This window comes from Megalobrama amblycephala, linkage group LG1 (assembly GCF_018812025.1).
Source record: "Megalobrama amblycephala isolate DHTTF-2021 linkage group LG1, ASM1881202v1, whole genome shotgun sequence".
Taxonomy (NCBI): Eukaryota; Metazoa; Chordata; class Actinopteri; order Cypriniformes; family Xenocyprididae; genus Megalobrama; species Megalobrama amblycephala.
In genome coordinates this window covers 47,106,036-47,125,644 of record NC_063044.1, presented here as the reverse complement: position 1 = coordinate 47,125,644, position 19,609 = coordinate 47,106,036, and the positions used below count along the sequence as shown (strand labels likewise).

The following is a 19,609-nucleotide window of genomic DNA, read 5'->3' as shown; positions in this document are numbered from 1 at the left end:
ACTTTCCATAAAAAGTAACAAAGTAACACAATTAGTTTTTTATGGAGTAAAGCAATATTGTAATGCATTACTTCTAACTTTCCGTAACACTGGGTGTAACCATCAAGTGGAAAGTGATATCACATTTTCCCTACACCTTGAATACATTGTTAGTGTGTGTAACCAGTTACATGTACATAATCATTATTTTACATATATTTTTCAAGGTAAAAAGTACTGTAAAAAAGTAAAATATCATAAATTATTAATTAATAAATATCATGTTTTTGAGGAGTCGCACTACATGACATCATAGTTGAAACTAACCTTACTATGTCATAAAAAGGTAAATTATGGCATCCCTTCACCTTATGACATCGCTGTAATGGACATAAGGTTGACACTTGATTTTGTTTTTTCTTACCAGGGATTTCTGATCAAAAGCATTTGGATCTATCGAGTTCCCACTGCCCCGCCTGGACTCGGACTCCGGGCCAAGAGAGCTCTTTGGAGTGGGCATGGGTGTGGCAGCAGTGCGCATGATGACTGGAGGGGGCAAAGTGTCACGAGGATCCACATGCCCATTCGCCGACATCAACTCTATTGGTGAAAATGAAAGGGGTTATTCAATAAAAGTCAACACCATTCATTAAATAAAATGACAATAGATTATCCAGGAATTACTTAAAGGTGCCCTAGAATTTAAAACTGAATTTACCTCGGCATAGTTAAATAATTAGAGTTCTGTACATGGAAATGACATACAGTGAGTCTCAAACACCATTGTTTCCTCCTTCTTATGTAAATTTGATTTGTGCAAAAGACCTCTGAAGAACAGGCGAATCTCAACATAATACCGACTGTGACGCAACAGTCGGGATCATTAAAGGATTAGTCCACTTTTAAATAAACTTTTCCTGATAATTTACTCACCCCCATGTCATCCAAGATGTCCATGTCTTTCTTTCTTCAGTCGAAAAGAAATTAAAGTTTTTGATGAAAACATTCCAGGATTTTTCTCCTTATAGTAGACTTTAATGGGCACCAAACAGTTGAAGGTCAAAATTAGTTTTAACTAGAAATGCTCTCTCTTCTTCTAATCCTCTATTAGAATTCCAGCAGTGTAGACACTGCTAAGCGTATTACTGCCCTCCACAGGTCAAAGTTTGAACTAATTTTTTATATGCAATATGCTAGTTCAATAGTATATAACAATTAGTTCAAACTTTGGTCTGTGGAGGGCAGTAATACACTTAGCAGTGTCTACACTGCTGGAATTCTAATAGAGGAGAAGAAGAAGAGAGCTAGTTCAAGATGAGCATTTCTGGTTAAAACTAATATAATCTTCAATTTTTTTTCAAGAAAATGAGCGATGGTTTCACTAGATAAGACCCTTATTTCTCATCTGGGATCGTGTTGAACAATTTGCAGCTGCAGTGAAACTAATTATGACTTTCAACTATAAGGAGAAAAATCCTGGAATGTTTTCATCAAAAAACTTAATTTCTTTTCAACTGAAGAAAGAAAGACATGGATATCTTGGATGACATGGGGGTGAGTAAATTATCAGGAAAAGTTTATTTAAAAGTGGACTAATCCTTTAATATGTACGCCCCTAATATTTGCATATGCCAGCTCATGTTCAAGGCATTAGACAAGCCAGTATTAAGGTCTGGAGCTGCACAGCTGAATCATCTGATGTTCTGCAGGTATTGTGAAGCAAGCAAGGACAATAGCGAAAATAGCAGATGGATCGATAATAACTGTTCATGATCCATGATATCATGATATATTTAGTAAACTTATATTTGTAAACTGTCTTTCTAAATGTTTTGTTAACATGTTGCTAATGTACTGTTAAATGTGGTTAAAGTTACCATTGTTTTTTACTGTATTCACGGAGACAAGAGCTGTCGTTATTTTCATTATTAAACACTTGCAGTCTGTATAATGCATAAACACAACTTCATTCTTTATAAATCTCTCTAACTGTGAGTAGCTTTAGCCCCGTTAGCCACAGCCTGGGCTACTATCAAACTCGTTCAGAATCAAATGTAAACATCTGCAAAATAAATACCATACTTACATGATCTGATATGCTGCATCACGAACACTTTGTAAAGATCCATTTTGAGGCTTATATTAGCTGTGTGAACTTTATTTATGCAATGTATTATAGAGTTGAGAGCTTGTGGGCGGGGATCACGAGCATTTAAAGGGGACACACACAGAATCGGAGCATTTTTAATTACGCCCCAAAATAGGCAGTTAAAACATTGAATAATAAAAAAATCTATGAGGTATTTTGAGCTGAAAATTCATAGACACATTCTGGGAAATGTGTCTGTGAAATAGGGTTCTAGGGCACCTTTAAAGTTGTATATGGCAGAAGAGCATAAAAAGGGTATTTTCCTCAGTAGATTGATTTATGTGACATGGGTATGCATAGACTCTGGAGGACCACTGCTCACTTTAATTGGTCTTAATGGACTTAATGTCTGAACGATCAGGCTAAGACTAGGAAAAATCTATGTAGCGTAAGAAGTGTGCATGTGTGCATAAAAGTAATTTCACATGGCAATAACTTTTTATGTGATGTAAATCACATAAATGTAAATTTAGCACATGTAAGTAACCTGTATCTCGTAATTCCCCCATCTTCTCCTCCTCTTCAAAGTTCAGCGATCGCTTCTCTTCATCCGCATCTGATCTGTTAGCATCTCCCTGCAAAGCACAAGAGATTTTTGTGGACTGCTCAGTGTTTCAGTAACTGCTCCGCCCACTAAAGTGTTATTCAGGGTGCAGTGAAGCCAAACAGGAGTTGCTCTCTCAAAGGACGCCGGCCTCTGGCATCAACAACAAACTGCCCTTCACTCAGTCATAGCCTGCTGTGCATACAGACAGCTGCGGTGCCAGTGTTATCATTGCCCTGCTACTCTGTTAGAAATATTGCGGTTCGGGGTGTGTTAAGTTGGTGTTTGTTTTAGCCTTTGCAGGTTTACACCTACTAATAACAAGTTCACAATTCACACAGTCCCCAGTATGACAGATGGGCCAAACACTGCAGCACCGTATCAGCAATGCAGTTTAACTCCCCAGACTATCTGGAGAAAGCAGCTACTTAGTTTGTGCAAAAAACGGTGGGTGAACTAACTCTTTAAGAAGCCAATTATGTAAACGTCTGTAGCACAAGTTCAACTTGTGCGCCACAGGTTGAGCCTCTTCAAGGGGAGATCACATTGCATATTAGCTACATATTTAGCTGTAAATTTAAATTGAGTTAACATACACTGTATTTTAGATTCAATATCTATTCAATATTGAATTTATATTTTGTATATAATATTTGTATAATTACATATTTGTATATATAATTTTGTGCACATGCTTAAGAAAGACAAACATAGTACTGTAACTGAGCCAGTTGTAGAAGGTTTTTTTATACCTCTGCCTGAAACCCCTCCACTAAGATGGCCACAAGCAGGTTAAAGAGGACATAATTCCCAAAGGTCATCAGAGCCACAAAGTAAAGAGCCGCCCATGGGGAGGTGGAGGCCATTCCATTATAGAGGACCACGTTCCAGTCTTCCTGGGTCAGAATCTGAAATACACACGCAAGCATTTTGTCTGAGAAATAGTAGAGGACAGAGGACGGCTGAGTAAAGGGAAAAAAACATTTAATTACTTAAATGTGCAATAGAGCAATGTTTTCTGTATGTGTTTTCCTGTCTCTGAATTATACAGTGGGGAAATTAATACAGAATTTGATGCTGTAGCTCCATTTGAATAGTGTTTTGTGATGATACTGTACATATTATTTAGAGTTCAGCTCCTTACTAAAGTGAAAGTAACTTCCCCAGTCTACCAATTAAGTCTTTTTTAACCACAAAATGGTGTTGCGATAATCTAATGAGAATAGCTGTAAATGTGCATGGTAGGAAGATACAGTGCAGGTTCAGCAATTCAGTTTCATCACATGAAATTGTGCTGATGCAAAAAAAAAAAAAAAAAAAAAAAAAAGTACACAAAGGCTTTCAATTGTAGTGAGCTGCACTTTAGCTACTGTTTTAGCTCAAAATATAGATATGAGTTAATAAATTGTTTTTTGGTATAAACAAATATTTAAAATATCATAAATAACCCTAGCCTGACAAAAATAAGCAATTATTTACAACACACTTGACTACATTTGACAGAGTATGAAAAAATGTCTAACTCTATTCATTGTAATTAAAGGTGATAGAGAGGATTTTTTCATCAACTGAGAATCCAAAGACAGTTACTGAGTTTTTGAAATGAGCGCATGCGTAAGAACAGCCCCCCTCCTTCACAGCTCATTTCAAAGGAACGCCTCCCAAAACTCGTACACGAGTATTGGAACACGAGTGTTTACCACCGGCATTCGCTGTGTCGTGTTTTTTGGATTCATTATGTCGGACTCACCGCAGGTAACTCATAATCTGCAGTTGTTATTCCTGTCTCCTGACAAAAACATTACATGCAGCGCCTGTGGAGTGTGGAAAGTTACTGGAGAGCGCACCCGCGTACGTCTCTCACAAGGAACGTCATGGCAGTGATTGACAAGCCAGAGGGCCAATCGTTTATGCGATGATCGCGTAAACGATTGGCTGATGTTTTTAAGGCCCTACCTCGTGCACAGATGATGTATATTAATATTATTACTTTCAGTGCACCTAATAAAGGTGTAACCTAATAAAGGTCTTTTATCAGGTAGTAAAGACAGTTTCAAGTAATATTGCAAAAATGTATAAAACAAAACATCCTCTTTAGCACCTTTAAGGACCTACAATGGACTTACAACTTACTATGTAGAGCTAGCATAGTTTCTGTTCTGACCTGAAACACAGTGACAATGGCCCACAGCAGGGAATCAAAGTTTTTCCTGTCAGGAATGGTGTCTCCGTTCTCCGTCTTCATGCTGAATTTGCATCCAAACAGATGCATTCCAAGAATGCTGTATTGACAGTGAAATAAAAATTAAATGTATTATCATTTAAGTGCATAATTCCAGAATTACATTCAATAAAAAAGAATTAATGTTGTACAGATTTTAAATCAATTAATTCATGTAGCACAGTTTTATGAATCAAACTGTCAAGATTAGCTATAGTGTTGGTGGCACTGTGCAACAAGCTCGGTTCTAACTGGTTGAACGAGGGTGTGGGTGTGGTCTGCACCTGAATGTGAAGATGAAAAGCATGAGCAGCATGCAGAAGGCTGCCACCTTGTCAATGGTCTTCATCAGCACCACCAGCTGTCTGCGCAGTGCAGGGAGGAAGTGCACCAGTTTGACTACACGCAGGAGACGAAATGTCCTCAGCACTGAAAGACCCCCATCCACCTGCCCTATGATCTCCCACACACTGCCACCAAAACACATGGTTATATTTAATAGTTTTAAAAAGGTTTAATAGTTTTAAAAACAGTTTTTAAAAAAAAATCATAACCTCAACATTGCATATGTATGCTTACAAGCAATTAAAATACTGTGTAATAACAAGAAGCCCTGCTGAAATTTCATACTATCTTTCACAACAGCACCTGGGTAGCTGATGCAAAACATGTCCATGGATTTTTTTTAAAAATAAATTTAGCTTAGTTTAGGTATTTAGGTACAAAGTTTAGGTATTTTTAATGTAATTTATTTAAAGGTCCCGTTCTTCGTGATCCCATGTTTCAAACTTTAGTTAGTGTGTAATGTTGTTGTTAGAGTATAAATAAAATCTGTAAAATTTTAAAGCTCAAAGTTCAATGCCAAGCGAGATATTTTATTTAACAGAAGTCGCCTACATCGAACGGCCAGTTTGGACTACATCCCTCTACTTCCTTCTTTAATGACGTCACTAAAACAGTTTTTTGACTAACCTCCGCCCACAGGAATACACAAGAGTTGCGTTTGTAGAGTGTGTTTGTCGCCATGTCGTCGAAACGCTGTTATTTTCATCCCGCAGTCCAATCACCGGGTCTGATTCCGGCTCAAATTGATAGGGTAAAATTAAAGACGTTTACAATAACACTGAGCGCGTGCATCTCCACGTTATGGTAAAAGGCGTGACCTTTCCGGGCAAGATGCGCTAAGCTGCTGTCGAATCACAACACAGGAACCGCTGGCACAATCAGAACTCGTTACGTATTTCTGAAGGAGGGACTTCATAGAACAAGGAAGTCATCAGCCCGTTTTTATGACAGTGGAAACAGCGGTATACAGATAAGTAAATTATGTGAAAAATACTGTGTTTTTTTACACGCGAAACATGAACACATGTTATATTGCACACTATAAACACAATCAAAGCTTCAAAAAACCACGAAAAACAGGACCTTTAAAACCTTTTATTAGGTTTCATTTAATCATCACGAAACCTTTCATAACATTTGTATTATTTTATTAAAATATTTTATTATCCACTATTATTCAAAAGTTTGGGGTCAATAAGATTTTGTTGTTGTTGTAAGAAATATACTGATAGTAATACTTTTATTCATACTTTTGTGAGATGAACAAAGTGAGAAAAACAGTGAAATGCAAACTAGAATTAGAATATATTAAGCCTGTACTAATTAAATATGTTAAATAACACAAATATACTTTATGTATTTAATCTCACTTTATTAACCAATGTCTTTGCTGCTGACCTTCCATGATGATCCAATTCAACCATACTCAATTTTTGCTTATTTTACTTTACAGGTGTGAATTTCCTTCAGCCTGAGGCTTATTTCTTTCACTTATAGTAAAAGTAACGCGCAAAAGTAAGGTAAGTATTGCAATAAGTTACTTTTTTATGCAGTAACGCAATATTGTAATGCATTACTTGTAAAAAAACACGGTTGATATGAAATGAAGAAATAAGAAATAATTACATGTTTCTTGAGCAGCAAATCATCATATTGTAATGATTTCTGAAGGATCATGTGACACTGAAGTCTGGAGTAATGATGCTGAAAATTCAGCTTTGAGATCATAGGAATAAATTACATTTTAAATTATTTAAAAATAGAAAAGTTATTTTACAATATTACTGTTATAAATTTACTGAATTTTTAATCAAATAAATGCAGCTCTGATGAGCAAAATCATTAAAAACTTGTCGGTAGCGAGAGAACAAAAGTAGTGTATATCTGATAAGTATTTTATCAATTTTCCATATAAAATAATTTAACATATAATATAATTCCCTGCTGAAAAATCCAGCATAGCTGGTCACAAGCATAAGGTATTTTTTGCATGCTGGTTTGCATGGGATGCTGGTCATGGGAAGCGTAAGGACCAGCTACAGCACCTCAGTTTTTCTGGAGAGCAGCATGAATATGTAGGTCAACCAGCTGGACCACCACTATACCAGTTTTAACCAGCACGGATGCTGGTTTATGGATTTTTCAGCAGGGATATAGATATAGATATATCACAGATCTTACCTTATGACTACAATAATCCCATCAAAGATATTGTAGGGGTTCTTGATATAGCCGAAGGTACCAAAGGCCAGCAGTTTAAAAAGCATTTCCAGGACAAACATGCTAGTGAAGACGATGTTGCTGATCTCCAGAATATGTGTCAGCTCCGGGGGCTGTGAGAGGAAACAGAGCCACACCTCACACCTCAACTGCTGAACAATGGTAAACTGAAAGTCATTGCGTTAAACACTACTTTTAGAAAGATAAAACAGTGTACATTAAAGGATTAGTTCACTTGCAAATAAAATCAAAACCAAAGCATTTAAGCTTTTTTATTGAGAGCTGATAATTTACTCACCCCCATGTCATCCAAGATGTCCATGTCCTTCTTTCTTCAGTCGTAAAGAAATTAAGGTTTTTGATGAAAACATCAAACGATCGGTCATTTTTGAAAAAAAGGTAAATGTATAAAAACAAATGATCGCCTTCCAAGTGCTTCCACCAAAACTGCACTCTCATTTCTCATTTCGTAAGAATACGAAAGTGCGGTTTTGGCGGAAGCACTTGGAAGGCGGTCATTTGTTTTTATAAAGCACATAAATTTAAATTTTTTTCCGAAAAGGAACGATTGTTTCGCTAGATAAGACCCTTATTCCTCGTCTGGTATTGTTTAAAGCCCTTTGAAGCTGCACTGAAACTGTAATTTTGACCTTCAACTGTTTGGAGGCCATTGAAGTCCACTATAAGGAGAAAAATCCTGGAATGTTTTCATCAAAAACCTTAATTTCTTTTCGACTGAAGAAAAAAAGACATGAACATCTTGGATGACATGGGGGTGAGTAAATTATCAGGAAAATTTTATTTGAAAGTGAACTAATCCTATAAGGTTTCACTGCTTCTGATATCACTCTCTCACCTTATTGGTGCTTTTACAGACGCATAAAACTGCATTAATGCATATCATGACATAACTACAAACAACACAGTATTTATTAATCTACTCTCTTAAAAGAAAAAACATATAGAACCTTCCAGAACTCTAGGGTCTATATTGAACCCTGCTGATCCTTTTTTAAAGAATGTGTAATTTCTACATATAAAATTAAATTAGCATTAATGTATTATGAGCAAACATGAATTAACAAAGAACAATAATACCATATAAATTAACACAATCTAGATTATTAATAAATATTAATAAATTAATAAATGCTGAAAATGGTTGTTCATTGTTAGTTCATGATTCCTACTACCGAATGCTAACAAATGAAACCTTATTGTTAATTGTTACCAATTAAATATGTTTCTATTACATTATCTATACCTATCTCATAACTGAACAAGTTTGAAACAAACCTTTGCAAGTATAAACCCATGTCCTGTAAATAACTGAAGTAAAACTGTGCTGACAGGTCACCACTAGGGGGCTCCACAGCCTCTGGTGCCTGCATTGATCTACATACATTAATCAATGTACTTCATGAATATTTATATGCCACTTCCCCAGACTGCTTGTTACCCAGGAACAACAGATTAGTAAAGGATTAGTAAAAGAATAATGAAACCCCTTCATTATACCATCTTCTACTGCAATGTTAAATTAGACAAGCATTTTCAGCCTTACAGGCATCAATATTTCGTTCTAAACAATCTTAACATCACAGATTTTGTAGGCTATTTAGTATTGAAGGGAACAAGAATAAACAAAAACCCAGAATATTTGCTAAAACAAGCTAGCAGTGTCAACATAAAACAGATGGTAGTCACATTTTAATAAAGGCCTTCTGAAGCGAAGCGAAGCGTTTGTGTAAGAAAAATATCCATATTTAACAAGTTATAAAGTAAAATATCTAACTTCTGCCAGACCGCCTTCCATATTCAATTTATAAAGAAAGTGTAAAACTCTCGCAGTTCAAAACGCTTACGCTATGTCCTACGCCTTCCCTATTCAAATTAAGAAAAAAACTTAACTGATGCAATGTCAGGATATTTATTAATATAAATATATATTTATTAATATAACTCTAATTGTGTTCATCAGAAAGAAGAAAGTCATATACACCTAGGATGGCTTGAGGGTGAGTAAAGCTTGGGCTAATTTTAAAGTGAACTAATCCTTTAACGGCTGACGGCGATATCTATGGACTTTTAAGGTAATCAGCTAACCTATCTAGTTCTTTATATTGCTGGCATTTTATTTGATTTAAATATCTGAATATTAGTGAGAATAATAACATAATAATAGTGAGAATAATCTGTCATTGCTATGCAACCCTGAACTGCACTCTCCACGATGAGGAGGAAGTATTAGCTAAGGATTAATGATTTCTAGTACTTGTATTAGCTCTACTACTAGATATATTGATGGAGATGAGAAATAAAAAACCGCCCTGGGACGTGAAGCGAACTATGGTCGCAAGTTCGGTCGTTACCAATAGAGTTCAATGGGAGTTACGACCATGGTTTACCAACGATGCTTTCGGGAAACGCACCCCTGTACAGCTATGATCAACTGTTCGGCTGAGCTTTCAGTTTTGTTACGGAAAGGCAGAAGCTGATCGGTTGGTTCTTGTCACATGACCTGCGGTGCGCTTACGGCATTCTGAAAAGTTGAGAATTTTTCATCTCGATGCGCCTGGAAAATGCACCGAATGCGCGTCGCGACCACGTCGCTTCCATTATGAGTGCGCCTGCCGCACGGCTACATCTGAAATAACTGTCTTGCGCGTGGAAAAAACGCGATATGTGAACGGGCCCTAAAGGTATCTAGAGTAAAATGGCTCTATATTTAACACAGCGCATACAAAAGACCTGAACTGTAAGTGATGCAACCTGTTTTACAGAATACAGAAGTTTGTAGCGCATAGCTCCCATTTTGACAAAACTTAATTTGTGTTAGAAAGCTAAAAAACTTTATGACATATTTAAATTGATGTTTTTTACAACATTTAGTACATCATAGTTTGCAAGGCATGAAAACAGTATCTTGGCACTAGAGTCAACTAACCGAAAAACCTGGCAGTTGGCCATCGGGCCATCCTTATTGTTAAACCAAGATGAAGTGTTTCTTTTATTACTATTACAACAATGTCAGTAAATGTTTAATTCCCCAATCATAAAATGATTCAGTTTTATACACAAGACTCAGTTCTTCAATATTATCCTCAGTACCAGCTGCAGAAAATGTCAGTACTGCATCCACACACATTCCTTACTGTGAGACCTCTATCAGATTGGCTAAATGTCAAACCACAGTATTGTGTGCGAAACCACGAGTGGTAACATCCCAACAACATGGTGAGGAGAGACAGAGGTGCAGTCCGAGGCATTGCAGCACAACACAGTTATGTAACCAGGAGATCTGTTTGCCCAATAAGGCTATGAATCCTCATCACTGTTTATGAATGAAAAATAAATTGATAGCTAACCTCTGCACAAGTCATAATGACATTTTGCTGGGGAATACTTTATGATATAGTCAGTTTCCTTACTAACAGTCATTAACAATCATCATATCAACCATCCTTATGTTTTTCCTTAACAACAATCAATATGGAGAGCTACAGTGATGGCACATTTTTGTAGGCCAAACAAGAAGTTAGCATCACCCTCGACAAAAAGCCAGAAGGATTTTTTTGGATTATTGCAGAAAATAAGTTCTGTGAAACAACAAAAAATTATGATACGTACACATTCTGTTTATCATGATAATCTTCACAAATTAACACAGATTTTATGAATATTGAAGCCTAGATACAATCGGCAGGAGCCCCTATTTAGCCACTAGATAGCAGCTGCTTTTTTCAAGACAAGTAAAAGCTTTGATAAAATTACAAGGGGGGTATAACTGATGTATTTTATGCCATAGAATAAAACGTGAAAATGTCTTTAGCTGGTGTTAACCAAAGACCTTATTTCAAGCATCTGAGCAAGCATTCAAGCAACCAGAATTCCATTTAAAAAACCCTGTCTTCATGGCAATAGTGCTATAAAATGTTAAGTCGTTTTCGGGATTTGGCCAACAAAAATACACCATCCCTGCAACACTCTGTTAAAGCACTGTAAGAATATTCATGAAGGAACCCACACTTGCACTCACCTGGTCATGATATTCAATCCCCATACTCAAGGTGTTGAGAAGGATGGCAATCATAATTCCTCGATTAAAGTATTTGCTATCCACTATGCGTGTCAATCGGTCCTGGAAGTCCTCCCAGTATTGAGCAAGGCGGTTACGCTCCTCCAGTATTTCATGATGGGGTGCACAGCTGGGTTTGAACTCTGCTCCATGGGAGAACTCATACACCACGTCTCCTTCTGAACTGGAGTAGTCTGAATCACCGAGCTCCAGATCCAAGTTCTCCAGGGCCCTTGTGCAATACGGGCAACTCAGGAGCTCAAGAAGCAACTGACTGGGCACCACACCAGCTATCTGCAACAGCACACGACTGTGGCCTACATGGGGGAAAAACACAGTCAGTCAACAGTTACTGCGTTTCATGCATTTCAATGCATTAAGGAAACACAACTGACCTATTTCATTTGCTAATTAGGAAGCTAACATGCATGTTATATACGAGGGTCATATCTTACTGTTTTATTTTTAATTAAAATGTTAATTAAGAGTTTTCTCATAAACATTATTTCTCATACAAAGTAACACCATAACATAATTATTTTTTTATAAGTGACATTCCCGAACACTGATGGCTTATTTGTCTGTTGCTGTTGTGCATTACTTCCTTTTGGATTGAGGACATTTTTCAGGAGGAACATGACCTTTAAGTATCTAGTGTATAAATCTCACAGTCAACCTAACATTTATTGTGAGGTCACTTATTTGAATGATTACACATATCTGGATCTAGTTTGCTCCACTTTACCAGTCAAACCAAAAAAAACAGTTACTTCAACTAATTAGCCTATTAGTTTACTATTCTAGCCGCAATCAAGGCAGTGCTCTATGTATTGTTTAAATGCTTTGCCATCTCTTGGTCTTGTGAACTAAATAAAATAAAGTAAAACGAATCTGTCTAATCAGAGTATGTCTGTGGCTGTACTCTTATGCGTTTCCTGAGGACGTAATTATACACGGTGGCCCACTTTAGCCTGTGGTAATGAATTGAAGTGGAGGTGACTCAAGCAGCAGTCAAAAATTACTGCTGGCAGAGGCAGTGAATTTGAAGTAAACATGCAGTACATATTCCTGTTGACAGAAATCCACAAATAGTAATTCTACAACGGACTGATATAGAAATGAAAACTGGCTTGGCCATGAAAGAGATGCCTTGGTTCTCTGGGGCTGAACAAACAATATAATGCAAAACCAAGTGTACGAAATTCTACTCATTCATTCCAAACATACATAGTACTGGGACAAATGTACTGCTCCTGCAGTGAATTTGTCATAGAAACTTGTTTAAGTGTTATACATTTAAAGGAACAATTGACAAAAAATGAAAAATTCTGTCTAAATTCCATGTCTTCTGAAGGAACAGGGCATAATTTAAAGGCATATTTCACTCTAAAATGAAAATTCTGTCATCATTTACTCACCATCATGCCATTCTAGATGACATGAGGGTGACATAATGATGGCAGAAGGTCCATTTTTGGTGAACTATCCCTCAAAGTCATTATTGAATGAAAATCTGAATCTCTGCATTTTAAAATTTGTCACATCACAATTGGTTACAAAACAGAGAAGAACCAGTTGCTGCATTTCTATCCAAATCTTTCATTTTCTAAACATTTGCCTGAAGGAGTGTAACTTCTGATATTCTTTCTTGGAGTAATACTGTAGTAAGAAACTTGTCAACTCCTCATTGTTCCAGGCCCAGCATCTCGCCTCTTATTCTGTTTCAGACAGTCAAAACCCAACCTTCAATGTAAACTTTGACTTACATTAAACTCCATCACCTCTGCCTATAGTGCATAAACTTATTTGTGAATTTTGACGTTATGCATTTACATTCAAGTTTTCTTGAGTGTAAATTAAAAATGTGAACTTAAATACAAAGTTCAGTCATGAAACTCTAACCGAGCGCTGATTGGTTCTTTCTACGCCATGGAATCAGCCAATCAGAAGTAATTCCATATCCACGCAACCATATATATCGTACCCTAGCCTGCGATCGACAAGCTGCACAATGTGAAGCGCTGTTATCCCTCCTCCTCCCCAGCGCCACCTGTAGAGATCTGCTACGGGGTTCTATCATTCTTGCAGCAGCCTTTTCCTTGTTGTTTTATTTGACTAAGCTGAACAATTTGTATTTGCTCAGCAGCAACAGCAACAGCAGCAGCAGCGTAGCAGATCTCGTATGCCAAAATCAAGCCATGTGTACTTCATACCCCATGCCAATAAATGCTGGTTGAATTTAATCCACTCCGAGAGTTGTCATGATTGAAATAGTTTTAGTGACATTTCTAATCACTGATGTCTTATTCCCGGAAGTTGACGCTGACGAACTAGTGGCAACGAAAGCAGACTGCGGGGTTGGCTCACGTCGGCAGCGTCTGTGTCCAAAGTTGCCCTGATACACCAAACTGACGCACGACACCCGACGGCCAAGTAGCACATCCGTTCTGGGCCTGCGTAAGAAGAAATGCCTTTCTGTACCAGCAGGTGGCAGTAGCTGAACAGCCAATCAGAATGAGCAGATGGCCCGACTGACCGACGAGCTCCGACGCCGATTCAACATGTCGAATAGGCCGAAAAAAGCAGACGAGAACCAACTTCAGCCAACGGTGCAGAACACACTGACAAAACTTAGTTGGCCGACAAATAAAAACCGTCAGCTTGGTGTGTTCCGGGCTTTACAGACATAACTGAATATGTAAATTATTTTGGTTTGGAAAAAAAATAGATGTTGAGAGAATTTTTACATTTGGGTGAACTCTGGTGTTGCGGCCCCGTTGTGATAGTCCTCATTTCAAGAGCCTCGCCGGGCCCCGTAGAGGCCACAGGACTGGGGCTGCCATTGCTGAGGTGACAGTGCTGTTGTTGGTGCTGTTGGATGAGGTTGTGGATGGAACCGACCAAGTGTCCGCCACCCCTGTGCCTGCTGTGACCGTTGGCCCCACCACCGCTGCTGCCTCCTCCCCCACTCAGAATGCTGTTGGGGTTCATCGTCTTTCTGCGCTTGCTCTGCCTGCCATTGTAGATGCGAGAAGTGCAACGCTTCACGTTGCGGTACAGGGAGCTGATGTACCTGAGCATCTCCTCGTAGCAGCTCCCCGGCTCAGAGTAGCTGGCAAGGGTGCTGTCGTTGGAGAGGTAATATGCTCGCTGCTCCTGCATCCGCTGGTTCTTACGCTGTTTTATTTCTGAGAACTGGGTTGCTATTACAACCAGGCACAGGTTGATCATGAAGAAGGAACCCACCTGAGAGAAACAAAAGTCACTTCAGTTTACCATCATGAACATGAGAAGTCTCTTCAATGCCTGTTTAATGCCTGTTTTACACCTCACATGTAGATGGCGTACAAACAGTACACTACAGTTCAACATTTTGGGGTTACCAGGATTTTTTTAAAAGAAGTCTCTGCATTTATTTGATCCATTAATCCTGTGAAATATTATTACGTGAAATTGAAATATTTTTTTTATGAATTAATTTATTAATTATTTAATCATTTAATTAATCAATTAATAATATTTTTTAATATATTTTAAAATGTAACTATTCCTGTGATGCAAAGCTGAATTCTCAGCATCATTACTCCAGTCTTCAGTGACACATGATCCTTCAGAAATCATTCTAATATGCTGATTTGATTCTCAAGAAACATTTCTAATTATCAATGTTGGTATGGATGTGTATATCTTGGCATCCATTTTATCCAGGATTCTGCTCAATTCACACTCAGGAACTGAACTGTAATTTTAAAGTCATTCTCAATTCAAATTCCTGAATTTGAATTTAAACTTAGGACTTTGAATGGACTATATGCACGGGTTACTTCCTGGTTGTCGTTAAGCCAGCTCGGGCACTTCCGGTGAACTGTTAGCCGTTCATTCTGTAGTCGTTGTACATCGACACAAAACCATCTATGGTTGACTTTTTAATGTTGTATTTATATTTTAATGCAGTTATTACATTTACCTAATTTGCCAATAAACCAGTTTTATTGATTGCAATAAAGACGAAGCTATTGGGACTGTTTAAAAATGCCGTGTCTGTAATTAGACACACACACACTTTTTCCCCAGCACTTTAAATGTTATTTTTAATGCGATGACCACAAATATAATTTGTTCATCCTTCTGAGATTGTTCCCATTGTAAAACCGAACATTTAAAAATGTAGGAAATTTAACATTTGAGAAAAAACACTTATTTAAAAATAAAAAAGACAGTAATTAGCACTTTAACCAGCAGGTGGCGGCAAAGTAGCATTTATTTGCGCACAAATCAGCCCTTTCTTCTAAACGTTTTTCACTTCGTTTTTGACTAAATATTAAACATTATAAAATAACTAGGTTTGAAAAAACATTTTGTCAATGTGAAGTATGAAATACTCACAAAATCCTATGAAAAACAATAACTTTTATTGTGAATTAATTACACAGAAAGCGAGCACCGCGCTCTCCCTTTGTAATCACAGCAGCTGTCAGTCAGAGCAGCGCAAGATCAATGATTTTAGCACACTTGTGAAAACACACATTTTATTCAATTAATCTAACTAAAGTGCACAATAAATATTTATTTTTTGAAGCTTTTTTTTCACATAAAAGTGTGAAAACTAATGGTCGAATTGAATTTAGCCGAGGAGGAACATTGAGGTACGTCTTTATTTATTTATTTTCTGAGCTGTCTTACGTTTGAATAACTAATTTAAGTGACTATATTATAAGTGATTATAAACTAAGTATTACACTACTGATGCTCAACACACCAGCAAATGACATCTCACCGGAAGTTATCGAGCTGGCTTATATTAATGCGGAAGTTCTAAAGAACGCTCCGTGCATATAGTCCATTCTAAATAAGGTGACACGTAGGAAGTTTTTATAGGAAACAGATGTATCTATTTGCAATGTCACCAGTAGAAATTTGTATATACTACTTTTTTTATCAAATGTATGGACCAGGGTTGAGGAACATTTCATTTCCTGAAATACCTGCTGTAATGCTGCTGCTCTGCTTGCACTCTACTCATGTATACGGTGTGAAACAGGCTGAAAATATTAAATACTTTCAATTTGAGTATACTTACTATAATAAGCAATATAAAATATATAAAATTGTAAAAGGAGTGGGCATCCATAACGTAATACATGATGTCCACCCATCCTTCCAAAGTAATAACCTGCAAAAAAACAAAAGAGAAATTAAGAAGAAATGTTGTGAGATAAAAGACTTGATTGATCATTATCTTGAGCTTGGCCCAGCAGAATAGCAGTCTCAGGTGCCTGGCTCACATTTCCAACTGTGCAGATGGCTGGTGGCTCAAACACTGAGTTTTGAGAGTTCGTCTGGGGAATTGAAAGCCTGCAAGTTTAGTGTTTTTTTTTTTTTTTTTTTTTTGCAGGTTTTTGAAAATAACAAATGAGTTCGAACACATTAAAGGTGCCCTAGAATCAAAAATTGAATTTACCTCGGCATAGTTGAATAACAAGAGTTCAGTACATGAAAAAGACATACATTGAGTTTCAAACTCCATTGCTTCCTCCTTCTTATATATCTTATCTCATTTGTTTAAAAGACCTCTGGAAAACAGGCGAATCTCAACATAACACCGACTGTTACGTAACAGTCAGGATTATTAATATGTATGACCCCAATATTTGCATATGCCAGCCCATGTTCAAGGCATTACACAAGCCAGTATTAACGTCTGGATCTGTGCACAGCTGAATCATCAAACTAGGTAAGCAAGCAAGGACAACAGCGAAAAATGGAAGATGGAGTGATAAGTCGAGAGCTCGGGAAGGTGGGGAGCGAGAGATTTAAAGGGGCCGCGCAGCCTGAATCGGCGCATAGTTAATGATGCCCCAAAATAGAATTAAAATTTAAAAAAAATCTATGGGGTATTTTGAGCTGAAACTTCACAGACACATTCAGGGGACACCTTAGACTTATATTAGATCTTTTGAAAAGACGTTCTACGGCACCTTTAAAATGTAGAGCACTGTTAATGCAACCTGACCTAAACTAAAGTTTCAATAAATTACCTCAGTTTAGACACTCAGATGAAGACATCTCTCATTTTTGTCTTGAACACAAAGTATAAAGAACAAAAAATATAGCATGGCACAGAGTGATGCCAGAGGTCTGATTGTTAGTTTGATTGCAGTAAAAGTAGTAGTGCTGGGTTACGTCTGTTAGCGTTGAGTCATTTGTTTTGGAAGCTCTGCGCCTGCAGCACTACATTTCATTCCCATCCAGCTGTATCATTTAGCATTAGACCTAATGTTCGAAACCCTGTTTTTCTCATTCTTTCTGTGCTGTCTACTGGATTAATTTTCTGGTTCTAGAAGGACATTTTGGTTTTTAAAGAGACAAATTTCTGTTGTTCACATAAAAACAAAAACATGAATCATGAATTTTGATTTCCGCAGTGCATCCACACAGTTGGCTTTAAAACAGCTGATTCAAAACTTAGCCACATTTACATTTTGTAAATGAGACTGTAGTGCTAGACACACAATTTCACATAATTTATTATAGCTTCTTTTTACACACTGTACACAGCCATACCAGACATCATTTCAAAATATTACTTAAGAGTCCATTTGGGCTCAGGATTTAATGGATGTCAGAATAAAAAATACTTTTTACTTGTATTGTTTTCAGCTGCTCACAGCACTAATATTCTTGAATATTTCCTTATGTGGGTGTTTCTTTGAATATTGGCACTTGAAGAATTTTATAAAATCACAACAAAAAGACCATCAGTCACATAGAAAATCAAGAGGAACGTACCTGGAATATCGCAATCCAGGCATATCCAATATTATCGAAGTTCACTGCCCCTTTGTGCGGGTTGAGCTCCCCGGCCTTACACACATTGTAATACTGGTTCCAGTTAATACAGCTGCTGTTGCTGGTACCATCCAGGCCAGAGTAGGTATGTCCCGGTGGAGATGCATTTAAAGTGCACTCAACACCATACTTGAGGGGGGGGCACCTCACTGCAGCGCAGCATGCCGTTCTCCTTAATGGAGGAGCAGATGAAGGGGTTATCCTCACCGTCTTCATTCATGTAGTACGGACTCATGAACGAAAGATTGTAAAGGCTGTGGAAACACATGAAAAACAAATCGAAATATATCAACAGACTGTAACTGAAACATTGTATCATTGAAAGTCATTTACATGAGAGGACCCCTGCAGAACCTCATGACTGTGTGCCAAGGTCAATAAGTCTCTTAAAATATCAGGTAATTTGACCTTTTTATGACAAGGCAAGGTTGGTTCAGGTTTTAAAATGTCATGTGGTGCATAAAAAAAATAAATAAAAAAAACTTTACCTTGACAAAAAATATTTTAAAAAATTGATTAAGATGTTGACACTTATACATATTCAAGGCGTGAGGACAATATGTTATTAGTTACACCACATGACACTTAAGGTAGCAGCCGTTCACGTGACCGGCTTGGAGATTTCAGAAAAAAATCAAACAAGATGGTGGTCTCTAAGCGGCAGTGGAGCGAAGAAAAGGAGCGTGAACTTATATCTTTTTACACTGGTAAGTTGTCATGTGTCGACCCAAAACAGGGAATTTACCTCATTTAATGCTTAAAATAGCAACAGATGTCCAATTTAATGTCCTTAGGCAGTAATTAATTAATTTTTAGTTAAATGCTAAAAAGATGTGCTCCATGTAACGTCTGCAGTGGCATAGGCTGTAGGGATTGTGGCACTTAACTTTTGATGCGATCGACCCAGGTTCAAAACTTCCTTTTGCCAAACTTGCTCTTCTTCCTTTTCCCATCACAAATCAGATTGGAAAGGCATTTTTATTTAATAAAATTTAAGAAAATATTTGAAAAGTTGAATTAAAATGCCTAACAAGTATTTAACTATAAAGTATTTATTGGGTTGGCAATAGATTTGCTCCTCTCTGATTGGTTGCTGCCAACTGTCCATTGCCCTAATTAGTTGCCCAGCAACATTGCTCAAAAAGTTGCCCCATGTATCATCATATCGTCATTAAATTGAAAATAGAAAATGGTAGAAACATTGTTCAAAACCATCTGAAACCA

General features: G+C 37.3%; 1 pseudogene; it reads right to left on the bottom strand.

The window, feature by feature from the left end:
- LOC125272287 overlaps positions 1–19,609 on the bottom strand; it is a 46,680-nt pseudogene that overhangs the window by 12,325 nt on the left and 14,746 nt on the right.